Source organism: Vipera berus (assembly GCF_964194415.1).
Source record: "Vipera berus genome assembly, chromosome: Z".
Lineage (NCBI taxonomy): Eukaryota > Metazoa > Chordata > Lepidosauria > Squamata > Viperidae > Vipera > Vipera berus.
Genome location: NC_138205.1, coordinates 85,174,376 through 85,196,315, shown reverse-complemented (window position 1 = coordinate 85,196,315; position 21,940 = coordinate 85,174,376).

Here is a 21,940-nt window from a genome sequence, read left to right as displayed (position 1 = left end):
TTTTCATGCAAGAAACCACACCATACCAATCAATGTGATTTGTATCATGTCATGGTACAAATTGCTATGAGTCCTCTTCAGTGTATAACAGTCAGGAATTTTTTTGTCATAGAACGCTCAGAACGGAGTTCCGGCACCTTTTTTGGATGGAACCTTGTATGGTAGGCAAGGCAGATTGTATGACATGTGTGAGTTCCGGCACCTTTTTCTTTTACAAAAAAAGCACTGATAACAGTATATAAGAGTATGACTAGTTATAACATATAGTTACTCATAATAACTAACTTACCAGCAGTGATGTCATTAAAATAAACAAAAACAAAGTCAGCAAATACCATCACGGTTCAGAGGTCACAATCCCAGCTAGATATGATGGGTTACTCAATTCCATCAGGAAAGGCTGCTTGCTGGCTTTAAAGTTAATGATTACTACAATCTTCCTCTTGACTGCATTACTCTGATAACTCAAAGGCTGTAAGCTACTGAATTTGAAGCTGCTAAAAAAAATTTGACACCTTTTTTTTTTAAAAAGGGAAGGAACCAGCCCTAAATATTGTGAAGATTTTGATTTCAAAAAAATATGTTTTTTTAGCATCAATATTGTTCCACCCAAGTGTGAAAGCTTTGCCCACCCAACTTTTAATTTCACTCATATGTTTACCAGTTATCTTATTCCTGCAACAGATAGAAGGATAAATTAATATAACTAAAGACCACACATTATCTTCTAAGAGATATTTTTGATTGGGTGGCAGCTTCCAAAAAAGCCTTGTAATAGTGAAGCTTCCTGCAATCTAAATGATTACTCAGCAGGGAAGCTGTCTGGATAAACAGTGGCAAATCTGAGTCTTCTATCTAGCTGAATGATGCTCCTGTGTGTTACAAACCAAAAAAACCAGCACTTTATTTTGATCAAGAAATACCCCGCAAACGTCTTGCAAATCCTTTCCATTTATTCTTCTTAGAAGAAAAATGTTTAGTTTCTCTAGTCTTTTTATTTGCTCACTGATATAGATTTCATAGAACAGACATTTTTTATTGAAAAGTTTTACAATACATTTTATCTTTAACAAAACAAAACAAAACCCCTCCCAACCCCCTCCCCTCCCACCCCCTTCCCACTCCCCAACCCTCCCCAGCCCCTCCCTCCCTTCCCCCTCCCCCCTCCCTGACTTCCCAGAGCTAAGTACAGGGTATAAGAATACAAACAATCATAATCTACCTTATGCAAACAATCATAAACTATTAAAACTATCGCACTTTAACTCATATAAATTAACTCCAAACAGTATAAATATCACATCAATAATTATTCAAATGCTGGATAATACTTTTTAGTCCCATATTTACTCCATAGTATCTCTCTGTTGCAAATAGTCTTTCAAGTACACTAAAGTCTTTGCCATATCCTCCAAGTTGGGAACTTTACAGTCCATTCTTCTATAATCGGCAGTTCTTCCTTTTTACTAAAAGTCTTACTGCCGTAGTTAAATTCAACATCCGCTTGATATCCACAACAATAGTGTCAATAAAAATACCCAATAAAAACAATTACAGAGGATATATAATGCTTTAATTGAATTGGATTCGGAAACGGAACTGGTTAAAGACTGTATGATAAAGTGGTCACAAAATATTCAGGAACCAATTTCGTTGGACATTTGGGAGATAATTTGGGTTAGAAATGTTAAATTTACCCAGGCTCAAAATTTAAGAGAAAATTTTTATAAAATGTTTTATAGATGGCATCTGGAACCCAAGAAGTTGTCTAACATGTATCCTAATTTACAGTCTAAATGTTGGAGATGTGGTAGTTTAGAAGCTACCTATTTTCACATGTGGTGGACTTGTAGAAATATAAAAGCTTTTTGGATCAAAATTTGGTGGAACATTCAAAAGATTTTTAAGAGAAAGATAAAGTTTTCTCCGCAATTGTTTTTATTGGGTATTGTGATAGATTGTGATGTTAAAGAAATTAACTTGATGTTGAACATGATAACAGCAGCACGGTTTCTGGTGGGACAATATTGGAAGCAGGATAGTTTGCCCACTATAGAAGAATGGGTGTTTAAAGTTTCGAATCTTGCAGAAATGTCTAAGATTTCTGCTTATTTGAAAGATCATTCACAGGAAAGATATATTTCAGTTTGGAGGAGATGGATAAATTATATTCAGAACAAATATGGGACTAAAAAGTTCCATTTAGCTCAGTGTTTTTCAACCACTGTTCCGCGGCACACTAGTGTGCCGCGAGCTGTTGCCTGGTGTGCCGTGGGAAATTTTTTTTTTTACCTCCCTCCAGAGAAGATGGCCGTGGCCCGCGGCTGAGCTAGACGGGAGGGTGAGTTCTGGCTGGCTGAGCCCTGAGGAGGCTGTTGCCTGTTGCACGGCCTCGGCTGGGCACCGGGAGTTCCCGGTGCTGTAACAACTTGCAGAGGCCGCGGGAGATGTTGGTGTGCCGGTCCGGGTCCGCCGGGCCTGACCCGCGGCGGCGGCAACGTTTCTGAGGCCGCCGAAGATGAGTCGGGCGGCGGGGAACCTGGACCTAAAGTGGCCGGGCCCTTCCAAGCGACGGGGCGCCTGGGACCTGCGGCGGATTGCCTGGGAACGCCTTCTGAGCCCGTTTGGCATTTTTACCGAACGGGCTGAGCTAGACGGGAGGGTGAGTTCTGGCTGGCTGAGCCCTGAGGAGGCTGTTGCCTGTTGCACGGCCTCGGCTGGGCACCGGGAGAGGGAGGGAAAGAAAGTGGGAGAGAGAAAGGCAGGAAAGAAAGGAAGAAAGATAGAAAGAAAGAAAGAGAAAAGAAAGAGAAAGAAAGAAAGAGAAAAGAAAGAAAGAAGGAAAGAAAAAGAAAGAGAAAGAAAAATAAATGAAGGAGAAAAATGCAGAAAGAAAAATTAAAAAGAAATGCAAGTAGCTTCCAATTTCCACAACAAGTAGAAAGCAAGAAATTGAGAGAGGGAGGGAAAGAAAGTGGGAAAGGAAGGAAGGAAGATAAAGAAAGAAAAGAGAGGGAGGGAAGAGAGGGAAGGAAGGAAGGAAGAAAGAAAAGAAGAGAAAAAAGAAAATACAGAAAGATAAATTAAAAAGAAATGCAAGCTTTCCTTTTCCTTCACAGCAAAAACAAACAAACAAAAGCCCCAAAATAAAATAAAATAAAGAGGATAATAATAATAATAATAATAATAATAATAATAATAATAATAATAATAATAATAATAATAATAATAATAATAATAACAATAATAAGTTGGAAGGGACCTTGGAGGTCATCTAGTCCAACCCCTTGAGAACACAGGCCATCCTCAACTTACGACCGTTTGTGTAGCGACCGTGGGGAGGCCCAACGGTGTGGAAAACGGTGGAGTGCCTCGTGATTTTTTTCATGAAACAAGTGTGCCTTTGCCCAAAAAAGGTTGAAAAACACTGATTTAGCTTATGAGTAGATTTTAGTGGGATATTGTTATTGGTACTTTGTTTGTAGTTATGTTAAAGGGGAGTTAAAGCACATTATGAATTTGGTTAATTGTATATTATGCATAATTTTTATTTAGAATATGATTATTGTAACTATAATCCTGTATTTAGCTCTGGGAAGTGGGTGGGGAAGTGGGTGGGTTTGGGGTGGGAGGGATTTGGGGATATATTGTAAAATTTTGTTTTTGTAAAACTCTTTAATAAAAAAAACAATAACAGACAAAACAAGTTTACATCAATCATTAAAAAACCAATTCTCTATTCTTCTTTCCAACTGGTCTTTAATTTTCCATACTAAAACCAAGTTTATGCAATCTTTCCTTCTCTTAATATATTATACAGCTTCAAGTACCATACATTACTTTCCAAACTTAATTTTTTATATGTAATCACATCATTTTTATATTTTCTATTACGTGTTTCATTATTGCCCATAAAAGTAGCTTACAAGTTAACTTTCATCTATACTTTTTCCCAAACTTGCAACAGAGCATGTCACAAAATATATACCTTAAACACATTATCCACCTTCTTATCACACAATAGATATACATACCAACCAAATAGCAAATCATAACCTTCAAAATTTCAGTAAGCACTACTACAATTCTTCCCAATTAAGTTTTCATAATTATCTTAAAATTAAAACAACATAAAATATTACAAAACATAATTATTTTATATAACTCTACATTTGAGGGTGAAAAATATATCCCCAAATATTTAACCCTTTTAACAATTTCAATTCCCATTTAGTCTTCTAAAACCACCTTTTACAATCCTTATTGCATTATTATCTCCTTCAGTTCTGCAACTAAATCTTCAGGCTCGTCTCATTCGTCTAGAAGCAGCACGCCTCCTCCAATTTCTGGCCTCCTCCAGTGACACTGAAATTTGATCCACTCCTGTAACTTTCTCATCTGTCTGCATTGTTCCTTCAGCACCTTGTAGATTCTCTCTGTGTCGTTGAGACTCTCTCTTACCTTTCTTCTTTGTAGATTCCAGAAGTGGTATGGGGGCTGCTTTTAAAACATTACTGTAAAAATCACGTGCCTGAATCACCGTAGTAAGACGATGCCTCATACCTTCATAGGTCACCACCATACCCACTGGTATCTCCCATCTGAACTTGATATCACGTCGTCTCAATTCTTGTGTCAAAAAAGCAAATTCCTTCCTTCTTCTTAAAATTCTTGGAGGGATCTCTTTTAAAATCAAGACTTCTTGCTCAGCAATTGCAAAATCAGTATTGTAGGAGGCTTGAATAACCTCATTTCTAATCACTCTCTTTGTAAAATAAACCACCACATCTCTGGGTAGTTTCCTTTTTCTTGCAATCCACGAATTAACACGGAAAATTTTGTCTATATCTTCCATTATTTCATCTGCTGGTCACCCCAGCACCCCTTCCAGAGCCTCAGAAACTATTTTCTTCAAATTTTCTTTAGAATCTTCTTTTAAGCCTCTAATCCTTACAGCAAACTCCATCTGATGATACTGTACCGAGGTCAAATCACAATCAATTTTCTCTACCACATTTTCAGTTTCTGTCATTTTTACTTCTAGTCTAGTATTATTTTGACTGAGATCTTCCACTCTTTCATCCAAATTCTCAATACATATAGCCATGCCTTGAAATGCAGATAAAATGTAATCTGTAATCTTTTCATCCATAACCTCAGCTAGTTTTTCTGTTAACTTCTCCTCCAGCTTTTTATCCATTATTTCAGCAAATTGTTCCAATTGCTTTTCCATAATCTCTTGCATCACATTCTGCAAATCTTTAACTGTAAGGGCTGATGCAAATACGGGTGCAGGGGGCAATAAGGTTTGCAACGAAGACTGCTGCACCAGAGCAGGGACTTTAGAAGATATAGCCACCATTTTCACCCACTATTGTCTGCTACGCACTTCCACTTTCAAGCTCAGCAAAGTCCATTGAGTTAAAGATCAAAAGACCATTTTCACCTAAATCTCCTGTATCGCTCTGCCTGCGTCCTCGTTCTCCAAAGTTCTTTCTTGCTAGCAGGGATGGTTGTGGACGCCCTGTTCTGGTCCAAAAAGCCCGGAGCAGAAGCGCCTCGCGGTCCGGAGCATGCCCAGGCTGCGGGGGGGGCTCAATCCTTCAGCCGCCAAAACTTTAAGTTCTGGCAGCCCCGGAGAGCTCTACCCCTACCTAAGCGCTCGCCCCCCCCTCTTCTCCCGAGGAGGGGGCTTCTGAGCCGCCGAAACAGCTGATCGGCGCTGTTTTCGGTGGCTCTACAGAGCCGCTGGGCTGACAGCCTAAGAATGGCTGCCTCCGGCGACGCCTTGCCATCCGGAAGTAACAGAACAGACATTTTTGACATACAAGTAGTCCTCAACTTATGACCAGTCTTAGCAACCATTAAATGTTACGTGCACTCCCCCCACTACTTACAATTTAGATTTGAAGTTTTGACTGTTGCCCCCCTTGGTCACATGATAGTACTTTAGATACTCATCAGCAGGCTCATATTTATGGCTGTTTGCAGCATCCCACTGCGATGTGACCACAAGACTGAGTGGCTTTGCATACCTTCATCCCGGGTTTATTCGGACATTCCACCTCTTGCTATGGGGGGTGAACTATTACCCCCCGTAGATAGGGCTCACAACTTGGGAGTCCTCCTAGATTTACGGCTCACCTTGGAAGACCATATAGGAGCTGTGACTAGGGGGGCTTTCGCCCAGGTCCACCTGGTGCGCCAGTTGCGGCCCTATCTAAGCCGGGATGATTTATGCACGGTCACGCATGCGCTCGTGGCCTCTCGTCTGGACTATTGCAACGCTCTCTACATGGGGCTGCCCTTGAGGACCACCCGGAAGCTCCAACTGGTACAGAATGCAGCCGCGAGAGTTGTGTTGGGAGTCTCCCGATACTCCCACGTTACACCTTTGCCCCGTGAGCTGCATTGGTTACCAGTTGCCTTCCGGGTGAGATTCAAGGTACTAGTAATGGTGTTCAAAGCCCTACATGGCAGGGGGCCGGAGTACCTCAGGGAACACCTGCTGCCGGCATCAATCTCCCTGCGCCCTGTGCATTCCCACAGAGAGGGCCTCCTCAGGATGCCTCCGGTCAGAGAATGCCGGCTGGTGGCCCCCAGGGGGAGGGCGTTCTCTGTGGGCACTCCGGAACTATGGAATCAGTTACCGGTAGAGCTCCGGATGGCGCCCGATCTTCACTCCTTTCGTCGCGATCTCAAGACGTTTTTGTTTGTACAAGCCGGCCTAGCCTGATGGGGAATTGGTGGGTTGTTTTTTTTTATTCTTGTATTCTTAATATTATCTTTGGGGTTTTATAATTGTAATATATTAATTGTTTTAAAATCGGGCAATTATTTAATTTCCTTTTAATATTTGTAACTCTGTATTTTATTCTTGCCCTGTGAACCGCCCTGAGTCCTCAGGGAGAAGGGCGGTATAGAAATATTATTAAATTAAATTAATTAAATTTATAGTCCCCATTTATGATAGTTTTTGCTGGATAATAAACTTCCAGTTTCCAGTGAAAAATATCCATTATGGATAATTAATTTGCTTAATATTAGTGGCATTAGTTTAACAACCACTGCCAAAAGGTCATAAAACCAGGCACATGAAATTTTCAATATCCTGTTATGGAAGGAAAGATCCCTAAACAAATAATGACAGCAAAATATTTGCTTCTATAAAAATATGTATTTGCTGCATTTATACTCCACTGACTCTGAGAAAGTTCAGAGAGAAATAGAAAAAGATTAATGTATTTCAGGACTAATGTTTGAAAAATGCAATCCTAGCCAAGTTGAATATCATGCCATGCCTGCCAAAGCTTTAGATGGATTTATAACCATAAGGCAGGAACATCAGGAGAAAAAGTGGATTTCCTCAAAGAGAATATACTTCTTTGATTGGATGAATTCCACTAATGAAGTTGTTTTATATGAATCAATTCCTTTGGAATTCATTTGATTGTTTGGAATATGGGAAGAGGGTGAAAAATCTGGTTTCAAGCTTAACTTACCTGGTGCCATTTTTTTTTATTTAAAAAGTTTTACAATACATTTTGACTTTAACCCCCCCCCTCCCCCACCCCTACCTAACCCTCCCTATCCCTCTCCCCCATTCCCTCCTCCCCCCCCCCCGACTTCCCAGAGCTAAATACAGGGTATAAAATCAAAAAACAAACATAAGCACCCCTATGTTATCAGCAATAAACTATTAATTCTATCTCCCTCTAGCTCATATAAAATGAATACAAACAATATTAATATTACAAATAAAGTAAAAAAGAAAAAGAGGAAAACAGAAAAAGAGCTTTACTCAGAATAGATTTTCTTAATCCCAGTCCTTATTCATATTAATTTCAAAAAAAAGAAAAAAAACTTTCACCTACTATTTACATTCTCCAACCTTTCTCTAATTTCTAAACAAATTCTCAGTTACGCGCCAAAAGCGCCTATCTCTATTAACCTTAATAATCTCCAACCAAACTAAACTATGATCAAAAATAGTTCTTGCATGTATCACGCCAAATGTCTCGCAGTTCCAAATCATCCTTGAATTCAAATAAAAAGAGTAAAAAAAGGTTTAAGCAGTCTGTAAGACAACTTGTTGTTAATTAGGAGCTTGCATACCCATTCTTAGTTCAACACATACTTTTAGTCCATAACCCTAATATACTTTTCTAACAAGCAAATAACATCAATCTTAAATTGTGTTAAATATTAAAAAAAAACTTTCTTTCTCCTCTATGATAAATTTAATCCATTGACATTCTAATTTAAAAATTTAATCACCAATCTTAACGCTCCAAAGCTTTTGGAGCACGTCTGTCATGACCCCCAAAACTTCTTTGGACCACGCCCCTCCCACAGCTTCACTGTAAGTACACTTTGGAGATTCCATAACTTTCTGCTGGTCTTGCTCTTGCTCTCATCTCGCTCTTCTTAGGGCGGCACGCGTCATCCTCTGGTCTCCTGCAACATCCGATGAAACTGTATCTTGATCCCCTCCAACACCATTGTCCTCTATCTGTCTATCTGCAACATCTTGAAGCTTTCCCTCGCCGTATCCCTTTACAGCTTCCAAAAATGATAGGGGGGTTGCTTTTAACACATTGCTATAAAAATCACATGCCTGGGCCACAGTAACCAGACAATGTCTTTTACCTTCATGCGTCACCACCAGTCCAACTGGAATCTCCCATCTAAACTTAATATCACATTTCTTAAGTTCCTGTACTAGAAATGCAAAATCTTTCCTTCTTAAAATCTTCGGAGGAATCTTTTTTAAAACCAAGACTTCTTGCTCAGCCACTACCAATTTAGTATCATAAGCAGCTTGAATGACTTCATCTCTAATTACTCTCTTTGTAAAATAGACCACCACATCTCTGGGTAACTTCCTCTGTCTTGCAATCCATGAATTTACACGAAAAATTTTGTCCATATTTCCCTCAATTTCAGATGCTGGCTGGCCCAATACCCCTTCCAGAGCCTCAGAAATCAGCTGATTTAAATCTTCTTTACAATTCTCCTTTAAACCCCTGATTCTAATAGCATACTGCATCTGATGATACTGAACAAGGCTCAATTCTCCGTCCATTTTATCCCTTATATTTTCATTTTCTAATACCTTTGCTTCTAATATAGAGTTCTTTTGACTGAGATCCTTCACTTTTACATCCAGCTGTTGCACACATTCAGCTACAGATTCAATCATAGACAACATGTCCACCCTCATTGCTCTAAACTTCTCTTCCATCTTCTTCTCCAATTTCTCCATTTTCTCCTCCATTTTCTCCTCCAGCTTTTTCAACTTTTCATCCATCATGTCAGACATCAATTGTGAATGCTTTCCAAGAGCATCTTGTAAATCCTTAAGCGTCAATGCCGGAGGAGGTGCAGGAGGAAGCAAAGCTTGCAATGAGGTCTGTTGCACCAGGGAAGACCCCGCACTCCGAAGAGCTTTAGAAGTTTTAGCCGCCATCTTCCCCCACTTTCACTTATTGCGCACTTTCACTTTAAAGCTATAAAATCCATTGAGCTAGAGAGTAAAGATAAGAGTCCACATCACCTTGACCTCCTGTACCGCTCTGCCTGCATCTTGACAATCAAAAGTATTTCCTTTTGGCAGGGGTGGTTGCTAACGCCTGGCTCTGCTCCATAAATCCCGGAGCAGGGGCGCTGCGCAGCTCGGAGCAACCCAGGCTTCGGGGGGGCTCAATCCTTCAGCCGCCCTGGTGCCATTTTTTGTCTGATCTTCATGGCCTCCAAACACCACACTATCTTCATTTCAGCCCAGCTTTTGCTGCTGCTTGTAATACCCAAAATTAATCCCAAATTGCTTAAAGCCTCCCAGTGGTTTCAAACTACCATAGAAAAAAGAGATACGCCCTGCAGCACTACAAGAATTAGGTAGAAATTCATCTACTGTGTTTCCCCAAAAGTAAGACTTAGCCTGATATTAAGCCCTGGCTTGATTTTGGGGGGTTGGTCTAATATAAGCACTTCTCCAAAACTAAGCCCTAGTTTTGGGGCGAGATGTACCCCCAAAAATCAAGCTAGGGAGGGGCTGGGGGGTAAAACTGCCCTACGTGCCCTACACCCGCTTACCTTTAGGACCACCACAGTCAGGCCTCCCAAACCTCAACACCTGTCATGCTGCTGCTTGACTTTTGCAGCCGCTTGCTGCCACTTGCTGCTAGATGCCATGTGGCACATTGTGCCATTGCCATTGCTTGCCACTTCTGCTCCTCACATAGTTCAGGCCTTTTCTGTTTGCTCACACAGCGCTTCAGACTGCTTCCGCTTCTTGCATGCTTCGGACTGCTTCTGCTTGCTCACACAGTGTTTCAAGCCGAAGTGCCACATGTCCTTCTGCCAAAAGAGCAGACATGGCCTGAAGTGCTGCGGAAGTAGCAGAAGTGGCCTGAAGCGCTGCGCAAGTAAGCACAAGCAGCCTGAAGCGCTGCACGAGCAAGCAGAAGTGGCCCAAAGCACCATGCAGTGTCCTGCCACAAGCAACGGCAATGGCGCAATGTGCCACATGGTGTCCAGCAGCAAGTGGCAGGAAGCAGCCACAGAAGAAATCAAGCAGCAGCGCAACAGGTGTCAGGGTATAGGAGGCCTGGCTGTGGTGATCCTAAGGCAAGACACTCCCCGAAAATGGTGCCTGGTGCCTCTTTTGGAGGCAAACAAATATAAGATTAGGTCTTACTTTGGGGGAATCTCTTCCCCATCACTGCTGATTAGAATTATTCCAAGAAGGAGAGGCACCACTGTGCCTTCCATCCTCAATCCTAGTAGGAATTCCAGGAAGATTCCATGTTCAGTGATAATGAATACTATCAAGAGTACTAGGAGACCAGGACAGATGCATTCCATTCAGGTCCAATGAAATGTAATTGGGCAGAAGAAAGAATTGGCACTAAATGGCTGGTCCTTCTTCATATAGAGTGGTCTTTGCCTTCCTTTATCTTTATCTCCCTCCTTGCAATCTGTTTTAATAAACTACTCCCACCACCCTGCAACATATTCACAAATCTTTGCTCACAATTGTGATCTGGAGTGATATTCCAGGGCCCTGGTCTTCTTTATGCCACAATTGATCCAGCTATCCAGCCCAAAGGAAGCAACTGGCAGATATTATCTTAGAAACATTGCACCATATCTTTCAAAGATCCTGGAGCACCGGGGAAGTACCTGAGGATTGGAAAAAAGCTGACATGGTCCCCATTTTCAAGAAAGGGGAAAAAACAGACCCAGGAAACTACAGACCAATCAGTCAAACAAAAATACCTAGGGAGATCCTGGAAAAGATGAGGGAATAGAAGGGGAACTCATCAAATTTGCAGATGACACTAAACTGGCAAGAATAGTCAACACCCCAAAGGACAAGCTCAGGATTCAAAAAGATCTTGACAAAAGATCTTGACAAACCTGAACAATGGGCCTTATCCAACAAAATGAGTTTAATGGAGAAAAAGCAAAGTTTTACATTTAGGCAAGAAAAATAAAAGATATAAGTACAAATTAGGTGAGACCTAATTTGAGCCACAAATTAGGTGGCTCAAAAATAGTAACTGTGAGAGAGACCTTGGAGTCCTAGTGGACTATCACTTGACTATGAGCCAGCAATGTGTAGAAGCAGCCAAAAAAGCTAATAAAATCCTGGGTTGTATAAACAGAGGCATAGAATCAAGATCACACGGAGTATTAGTACCACTTTATAAAAACCTAGTGAAACCACACCTGAAATACTGCAATCAATTTTGTTCACCATACTACAAAAAAGATGTTGAGACCTTGAAAAAAGTTCAGAGAAAAGCAACTAAGATGATCCAAGACCTGGAGACTAAAACATATCACAAACAGCTGCAGAACTTGAGTTTGATTAGTCTAAAGAAAAGAAGAAATAGAGGTGACATGATAGCACTATCCCATTGTTTGAGAGGCTACCCCAAAGAAGAGGGGGTCAATTTATTCTCCAAAGCACCAGAAGGCAGGACAAGAAACAATGGTTGGAAACTGATCAAAGAGTGAAGCAACCTGTACTTAAGGAGGAAGTTCCTAACAGTGAGGACAATTAACCAGTGGAACAGCTTGCCTTCAGAAATCATGGGTGCTCCATCACTGGAGGTTTTTAAGAAGAGACTAGATAGTCACTTGTCTGAGATGGTGTAGGTTCTCCTGGAGTAGAAAAGCTCCAAGGTCCTTCCAGTTCTATTCTATTCTATTCTATTCTGTTCTGTTCTGTTCTGTTCTGTTCTGTTCTGTTCTGTTCTGTTCCGTTCCGTTCCGTTCTGCTCCGCTTCACTCCGCTCCACTCCACTCCACTCCATTCTATTCAGCCAGCTATTATTAATGCCAATTATTGTTCAGAATTGAATTGATTCCCTTCTCAACATACTCCTAGTTAGATCTCTGTATCACTTCGATCTCAGTATAATCTTGCCTTGCATTTTTGTGGACAATCTTATCGTGTCAATTTCCAAAGTACTATCTTACTTACAAAATTATTTCAAAAAGTTTCAAATGAAAATACTGAAAACTAACATAATGAAAGGCTAATTTGAAATGAACGGAATAAGAAAGAACATATTATCCTCACTAGCAATGCAGCTGTGATATATTAAAGAAAAAAATACAGTGACAAAACCCAACTCATTTTGACAAAGATCTGTTAAAATGTTAGTTGAAAGCACCAGGAAAAAATGGGTCAGAAAAGAGGAAATGAAAAAGAAATTTGGATAATTTACTCATAGGCACCTACAAATGGGCAAGGAAGCAAATAATGAAACGTGTTGTAATGTTGTAATCCAAACTCTTTGCCTAATATGGTTACATGCAATGTCACAACACAGGTACCACAGGATGGAGCTTGCATCACAATGTCATAGTACATGTTGTATCATTTTTGTGTCTTTGTGGTTAGCACTGGAACCTGCAAGGAACTGCAATCATTAATAATGTTATTAGGTAACTATATGCCAGTAATAGATATGGTTGGAGTGAAAAAAAATCAGTTTTTCTTTTCTGGGCAAATGTGGGCAGGGTGTTGAGGTGGGGGCTAGCAGGCCAACCAAAGCAACAGGTGGAGCACAGAGGCTCGGGGAGGGAGGGTACTGAAGTGGGTGGTTGGGCCATTGGCAAGAGCAACGCGTCTGAGCAGAAAGCGGCCTCAGAACAAGTGGAGCAGATAAGGAAAGAAATCCTCACTCTCCCCCCCCCCCAGAAATTGCCTTTCTCTCCTTACCTTACTCCCAGCCCTGTGCCATTTCTACTTCACGATCTGCTGTCGCTGCCACATGCAAGGAAACAAAGGAAGGGGTTTTGGGGTGAAAAATGGTCAATCAATCAATTCCAACTTCTCATGAAAGATCGCACCCTCCCTCCCTGAGCCTTTGGCGCTCCACCTGCTGCTTTGGTGGCTCTGTAGGCAGAGCTGCAACTCTGAGAACTTTGCAGCTCTAACTACAGAGCCACCAAAGCTGTAGCTCAGGGGTCCTCAAATTACGCCAGACCTGTCTTTTTATCCGGCCTGCCTCAATCTCCCAGGCAAGCTGTCCAATCATGAGGAGAAGGTGGGTGGATGGTGGCAAGAGCCCCAGCCAATGGCAGGATGGCAAGTTGGTGGGAGAAGATGTTTTTCTCCCAGTTTCTCCCTCGTGCACCCAAGAGTGTGCTCACGCTTTGACCCTTCTCCTCTTACCTATTCACGTTTTTACCTCAGGGCTGGGCTGAGAGGTTTAGGCATCACTTGCAGCCTTGACCTTGCTTAGGGCAGCCAAGCCTGGTGATGATTATGCCACTGCTGCTGCTGCTTCTGAGGCGGGTCCCTCACTAGGCACTACAGAACGCGAGCCCCAGCCTCTGCCACTGCTGCCACTGCCACCATGCCAGCCAAAAGGAAACTGGTGCCACCAGCCCTCAACATTACCCCCACCAACGCCAAGGGACCCAGCCCCACCAGCAGTTGGAGTGGGGCTGCTGCAGTGGGGTGCCAGTTATGGGTCTAAGGGGAGCGGGCAAAGGGCAAAGTATTTGTGAGGGGTGGCCACGGTAAGTGAGAAAAAAGGAGAATTTGCTCCTGGAAGGTTATTTTTGGGTTGTGAGGGGTTGTGTGGAGCTGAGGCGATTAAAGGTTGGGGGAGCCACATTGGTCAGCCTTTGAAGAAGTATCCTGATCCATGAACGGGAGTGGTGGTGTTATGTCCAGCTGAAGCCCCAAGAGGTAGGGAAAGCTGGAGGTGGTGGAGCAGCTTGGAGGAAATGGGAGTGCCAGTGCTGGTGGTTAAGAGAAATTTCTTTGGCCTTTAGGGTCCAGGAAATGGTGGAGGAAGGATGGGGGCATTGGTATGTGCCCCATGAGAAAGAGGAATTAGGTCCTGCCAGGCAGGTTCTTCTGCCCTGAGATGGTCCAGAATGCCAATCAAGGAGAATATTTCTGGCTCAGAGTTAAAATGAAGGGTCCTTGGGGGGGGGGGTGTCTCTGAGGAAGGTGGTTTTCTTGCAGACGCTTTGGGCCCCAAAGTGGGATAAAGTGAACTAATGATGTTACCTAGTTTTGGATATCTACAAGAAAGCCACAATGCTCAGAGAGAACCAAGGAACCCACAACCGCCCTCCTCCTCCTCTTCTTTTCTTCTCCTTCACTCCACAAACGCCATTCTCTTCTGGCACTGCTGATATTACCTAGTTTGGGTCATGAGATGTCTGCAAGAAATGCTGAATGGAAATGGCACACCTGCCCTGCCCCCTGCCTTGCCTCGCCTTACCCCACAAGATGAGCCTCCTGCCCACCGTCCCCCTGGATCGCCCCCAACCATGCCTGGTCCCCACAGGTGTCCCTCCCCACGAGCAACATTGAGGTGGCCACACCCACCCTGGCCATGCTCACCCAGTCTGCCATGCCCACTGCAGCCACGCCTACCCAGTGGGCCACACCCACCCAGCACCCAATGATAAATAAGTGGGGTTTGGGTTGAAGTGTGAGCACTCGGTCTCTAAAAGGTTTACCATCACTGGTATAGGTGGTGCCTTGCTCAATAGTAGTAACTGTGAGAGGGATCTTGGAGTCCTACTTGACAATCACTTAAATATGAGCCAGCAGTGTACTGCAGCTGCCAAAACAGCCAACACAGTGCTAGGCTGCATTAACAGAGGGATAGAATCAAGATCACGTGAAGTACTAATACCACTTTGCAATGCCTTGGTAAGGACACACCTAGAATACTGCATCCAGTTTTGGTCACCACGATGTAAAAAAGATGTTGAGACTCTAGAAAGGGTACAAAGAAGAGCAACAAAGATGATTGGGGGACTGGAGGCTAAAACATATAAGGAACGTTTGCTGGAATTGGGTATGTGTAGTTTAACGAAGAGAAGGGTGAGGGGTAACATGATAGCAGTGTTCCAATATCTCAGGGGCTGCCACAAAGAAGAGGGAGTCAAGCTATTCTCCAAAGCACCTGAAGGCAGGACAAGAAACAACAGATGGAAACTAATCAAAGACAGAAGTAATCTAGAACTAAGGGGAAACTTCCTGACAGTTAAAACAATTAACCAGTGGAACAAACTGTCTCCAGAAGCTGTGAATGCTCCAACACTGGAAGTTTTTAAAAAGAGACTGGACAGCCATTTGTCTGAAATGGTATAGGGTTTCCTGCCTAAGCAGGAGGTTGGACTAGATGACCTCCAAGGTCCCTTCCAACTTTATTATTATTATTATTATAAATTATTTACCACTAGTTTCAGGTTCATGACCTATGACTAAAAATTCAAACAAATGACAAGTTATATAAAAAGTCTATAGGATAACAAGTAAAACACATTTCCTGAAAAATTGTCTGTATAGTTACGGCTCTTAATTTTACCCAAGGGATAAATTAAAATGTTATCCTAAATCTGACAAATAGCCTATTTAATATGATTTGCTCTAATAAGAGCATAAAGCTGTAAATGAAATATTCATGAAAAGAACAATCTAAATTAACCATTAAGTGTATTCTCATAAATATTTGCAATAGTTTTCTATATGTTTACCATCCCCATGAAAGATAGAGTTCTGTAGAAACAATGCTTCATTTCACATAACTATATTAAAAAAAGACATCAAGGACCATTTGATATAATGGGTTTTTTCAATTTGCTCTGATTCTTAGAAGTTAATATTTTTCTCCCTTTGTTTTGTTTGCTATAGAGGTGTCTGCAGAAAGCATTCTAAAGAGGCAAGTGATGAAATGTGTGCTGTAATGTCAAGACACAATTATACAGAACCCATTATTTACATACTCACACCTGATATTGGGATGCAAGTACAATAGGGCAGTATTTGCTTAGTGCAGGGGTCAGCAACCTGAAACAGTGAAAGAGCCACTCGGAACCGGTTCCCTCACAAAAGGAAAAACTGGGAGCCGCAAAAAATGTGTGCACATGCGCGTACATGTGCGCATGCGCAGAACAGGGTTTGACTGAAGAGTGGAGCCAAGGCGAGATATGCACTTACCCTGCATATTTGAATTGATTGGTTGAACTTTTTTAGTCCCACTTTTTTTTCTTTTTGGACTGCACATGGCAGAGGACTGGGAGCCGCAGGAGACGGCTGAAAGAGCCGCATGCGGCTCCGGAGCCGCCGGTTGCAGACCTGTGGCTTAGTGTATTTATGATGATCTACAATCTTTCTGGTGCAATATCAATTTGCTGTGAATTCCTATGTACTCATATATTCCAAAAACATAGGATTACCTGCAGAATTAAATTAAAAGCATGTTTCAGATAGTCAGTGATGCCTCTGAGAAAGCAATGAGTAGGTCACAAAAACAATATCTTGCAATCTCCGATGGCTGTTCCCCATTGGTTATATATTGCCTCTGAACCCGTATGTTCCATATTGTTCTCGCCATTAGTTTCATTTGTAGATTTAGAGAACAGCTAAGCATTGAAAAGAGCTCCAATGTTTTGGCCTCTGACAAGTTTCATAGTGGGGGAAAAGGAACAGCATTTCTGTTTTCCCTTTTTGTTTTGGAAGTAAATTTTTCCTTAAACTCATTCCCTTTCAAATTGAAATTAATGGTATAAAACTGATCCACACTAGTATCATGCTGTTTTAGGGACTGGTCAGTAATACAAGAATCTAGGGCTAATAGATCTCAGTTGAAAAACCTAACATAATTACTAGAGGCCATTAACAGAATTTTTTCAGCCCAGATCTGGAATCCATAAATGATCCAGGGTGTCTCCAGTATTCTCCGTGGGCTATCACAGATGTGTCTTCACTTGGTCATTTTCAGTACTGGGAAAATATAAGAGGTTAAAATAATTTGTACTATGGATTTCCCCTTCAAAGGTTTTTTTCCCCTAAGCTTGCAAGATAGTCTTTCTAACAAATCTCATGGTTCCTCCTAATCTTATTCTTCTTGGGTTTTTCCTGTCTCTTTGTCTGCAACAGAGGGATGCCTGCACAGATTATAATATTTGGACTATAGCAATACATTTAATACAACACTAGGAAATGATTACCACTTTGAATAATAATAATAATAATAATAATAATAATAATAATAATAATAATAATAATAATAACAACAACAACAACAACAACAATAATAATAATAATAATAATAATAGTAATAATAATAATAATAATAATAATAATAATAATAATAATAATAATAATAATAATAATAATAATAATAATACACCTGAACAAATACGTGAAAAAACTGACCAACAAACTGACCAACCAGCAGAAGAAGCCACCACACAGGATGAAGATTCCCCTGTGCAACAACTCGAAAGTGTAGAGCTAAGTAATCTAGCAAAAATGCTGAAAGAAAAGATTGAAAACCACATCAAAGAAAACACAGAAAGAAAAAGACTGCCTGCCATCCGTGAAGTGCATAGCAAACGAGTGAAAGATCTACTAAATGTTGTGAACAACATTTTAACTTCCATCCCATCCAGCACACTGCATGAAACAAACCAACTAATGTACAGTACAGCCACCGTTAAAACTGCAGAATTGGGTTATAAAACGCTAAAAAAGAAACCCACTGGAACACCAAAGTGGAAAATTCGACTTGAAAATAAAACAAAAAAACTACGAGATGTCAGCAAATTGAAATACTTGAAAGAATCAAAACTAAAGAACAAAAAGCTGAAAAATAGTTTATACAAAAAATATAACCTGGAGGAAAAAACAATAACGGAAATCATGGAAAACCTAAAACAGTGTGTAATAGCAATAGCAAAAAAAATTGAAAGATATGAAGGACAAATAAAACAATATCGTGAAAATGTCCAGTTCAGAAGAAATCAGCACCTCTTCTATTGGTCACTTGATGAAAATAAAGTCCAAACTACTGTTCTACCATGTAACGGAAAAACCTTAAACTTTTGGAAAGAACTGTGGGAAAACCCACATAATAAAACTGCCTCCTGGATCAAAGATATCCAAAAACAAGCAACACAAAACAAAATGGAGAACATTGTAATAACCACTGATATGGTAGCAAAACAAGTAAAGAAGGTCAAGAACTGGAGTGCACCTGGCCTGGACGAGCTGCATGGATACTGGTTGAAACACCTCACCAGCCTCCATCACTGCATGGCCACCCAGTTTGAGGAAATGCTTCAAAATGCCACAAGTGAAAAATGGTTAACAGCTGGTCGAACATACTTTTTTAAAAAAGACAGAAAAAGTAGATTGCACAAATCAAATGTCCTGCTTTGGTCTCAATCAAGAAAAATTGAGCCTTGGTGGAGCAGTGGGCTAATGCCTCCTTAAGTAACACCAGCTGACTGCAATTAGTGCAGGTTCGCATCCCACCAGGCTCAAGGTTGACTCAGTCTTCCATCCTTACGAGGTAGGTAAAATGAGGACCCAGATTGTTGGGGGCAATAAGCTGACTTTGTAATAATGCCGCTTGGGGTGTGTGTGAAAGCCCTAATAAGCAGGCATATACACAGAATGAAGGCTATTGCTAAGCACATTGGTTTGTGCTTAAATTTTAAGCCGCCCTGAGTCTTCAGAGAAGGGCGGGATATAAATGCGATTAAAATAAAAAAATAATAATAAATAAATCAGCAATAGTGACACAATGTCCAGTGAGTAGATAGGAAAGGGAAAATTACCGTTCTATTGCTCCCATTTATGTCATATCAAAAAACATCATAAAGGTGCTTTTTCAGGAGACAACTGGACTTCGTTTTTCTTTAACGACATTTCACTTTTCATCCAAGAAGTTTCTTCAGCTCTTACAGGTGGTGGGGAATGGAGGGATTTATATTCCTTGCAGAAAACTGATCATTTACATTCTTTTAGAGCAGGGGTGTCAAACTCAATTTCATTGAGGGCCGCATGAGCATTGCGGTTGCCCTCAGAGGGCCGGGTGGGTGTGACCTGGGTGGGTGTGGCCTACTGGGTGGGTGTGGCCAAAGTGCGTATGGCCTACTGGGTGGATGTGGCCAGCTCTACATCGTTCGCATCCAGGGTGCCTATGGGGGCCTGGGCAGGAGTGGGACAGATCTGAGGGTCTCTGGCAGGAGGAGGGTCTCTGGACCAGGGCCAAGGCAGCGGGGGCCGTTCCCTCACTGTTTCCAGGATGGCTTCACAGGCCGCATGAAACCACTTCACGGGCCGGATCTGGCCCCCGGGCCTTGTGTTTGACATGTCTGTTTTAGAGAGTCCTTGAAGCCATTTAGAGGTTTATCTATGTCCTCATGCTCACCTATTGCAAATGTGTGTGGAGTCTTCTTGGCTGCAGGATATATTTTTTTTTGCACTGTGTCCCTTCACTGTTGAAGACAGGTGCAGGCTGTGTGGGATGAGTCTGTGTTTTCTGCATCTCAAACTGAAGCACAAACGATTCCTGTAGTCTGCAATGTTTTCTTGAAATCCATTCGTTCTCCCACACCATTCAAAGGGTGTTCATCCCAAACTGCATAGCTAAATGTCTATGGGGGAAAGAAAAAAAAAACTTCCTGCAGCCAAGGAGGCTCCACACACATTTGCACTATTCAGGTGACCCTGAGAACACAGAAAGCCTCCAAATGGTCTCAATGACTCCCTAAAAGAATGCAAATGACCAGCTGTGTGCAAGAAATATAAATCCTTTTGTACCCCACCATCCAGTCAGAACTGAAGAGGTTTTTTGGAAAGAAGTGAAAATTCTTCAAAGAAAAGCAAGAAAGTCCAGTTACCTCCTGAAAAAGCACCTTTGGGACAACCATGACCTGGATGGTTGAGAATCTCCATAATCATATAGGATTATTCTTAGGGAAAACTTTGTATTGGAAGAAGGATACAGAGCAACTAAAGAGCCTCTAGGCTGGTTTCACAATTGACTGGGAATGAGATGGACAAGTCATCACAAGGACAGGCTCCTTAAAAAGAATTGTTGAGATATCTTTGTGGACTGAGGGTGACCTCTAATGATACCTTCATTGTTAACATGGCTATAGCATTTTGTAGAAAGTGTTGGAGTCATTTGCAAGAGTCATCCAGGGAAAAAGAGCAGAAAAACACCGAGATCTGAGGGACAAAATGCAATTTTTCTAATGCATTTGTTGTTTTCTGATTTTTTAAAAATGGATTTTAAAAATGTCTCTTATTAGGACATATTTTTTAAAAGATACATAATAAAATTATTCATACTTTGTTACCCACAGTTCATATATTAACAAATCAAAGCTTTCAAATGCTTACATCTGGTTGGATCAAGGGTTTTGATTTTTTTTAAAACCTTAATCATTTTTAATGAATGTAAGTAATAGAACAGAATGCTATTAAGATATTCCAGTTTTGTAATTACTTGTTCCCAAATAATCCTACTGAAATAAAAGATTAAGGGGCTCAGGACATTTTATCTCTGGTGAAAAGAAAAACTAAGCAAAAGCCTAAGCATCAGAGCCAGCCTGTAAATGTTGACAATTTACCCAAAGAGTTACGTACAACAAAACTGCAAATATTCAACATATGCTCTTCTGAAGAAAATTAAACAACTGGTTTACAAAACAAATCAGAAATATTCATTAATAACCATCAGGGAATTTCTGGGTTCTGTGCTACAGGACTGCAGCCTACCATTTAACCACAACACATCCAAATAAAAAGAGGTGAACTGCCTTTGTGAGAAGGAGGGAAGCATTCAAACATAATTATTAAAAATAGAGTTTAATAGCATCAATAATTGTCAGAAGTATGGAGAAAGTGATCTGATATTTTCTTTCTTCGTGATGTAAGAATTGTCCTCTGCTCAGTGTATCCTGGACAAGCTTGCATTCCTGGCAGAAAGAGAGATTTACAGATTAGCAAGAGATTCTCATCTAGCTCTTCACCAGCAATCTGATCTCTGGAACTGATTCAGTAAGTGCTGGGATAATGTTTTCTGCCCAGTCTGGTTTTGTTGTACACAATTCTGCAAAAAAAAATGATACAAAAGCAGAGAAACTGTCTTCCCTTTTAAAAAAAAAACTGTAAAAGGGGCATTTGCTGAAACATTAAACCACTTTTTTTTTAACCCGGGCAACTTTAAGAGGTGTGAATTTCAACTATTGGCATTCTCCAGCCAGTATGCACAGCATGATTGATACAGGAATTCTAGAAGTTGAATTCCACACATTGCCAAGCAGCTGAGAAACACTGCTTTAGACTGTACCAGAATGACCTGTGAACAATCTTTCCAGTTATACCATCAGAAAAACCAATTCATTAATTCTTCATCCATCCTAACAAAACTATCTGTTCTTCGTTAAGGTCAATAATCCCCATGCTGATGTTTGTATTACATCTCCCTGATTGACCAGACAACGAGCAACATACCTGGAAGGCACCAACTTGTGTATGTATGTATGTATGTATGTATGCATTTATACAAATGTGTTATTTGTAAAGGATGAATATTCTTTCTGATCACGCTGTTCTCTACAGATTACAAAAAGTGTTCTAACCTTTACA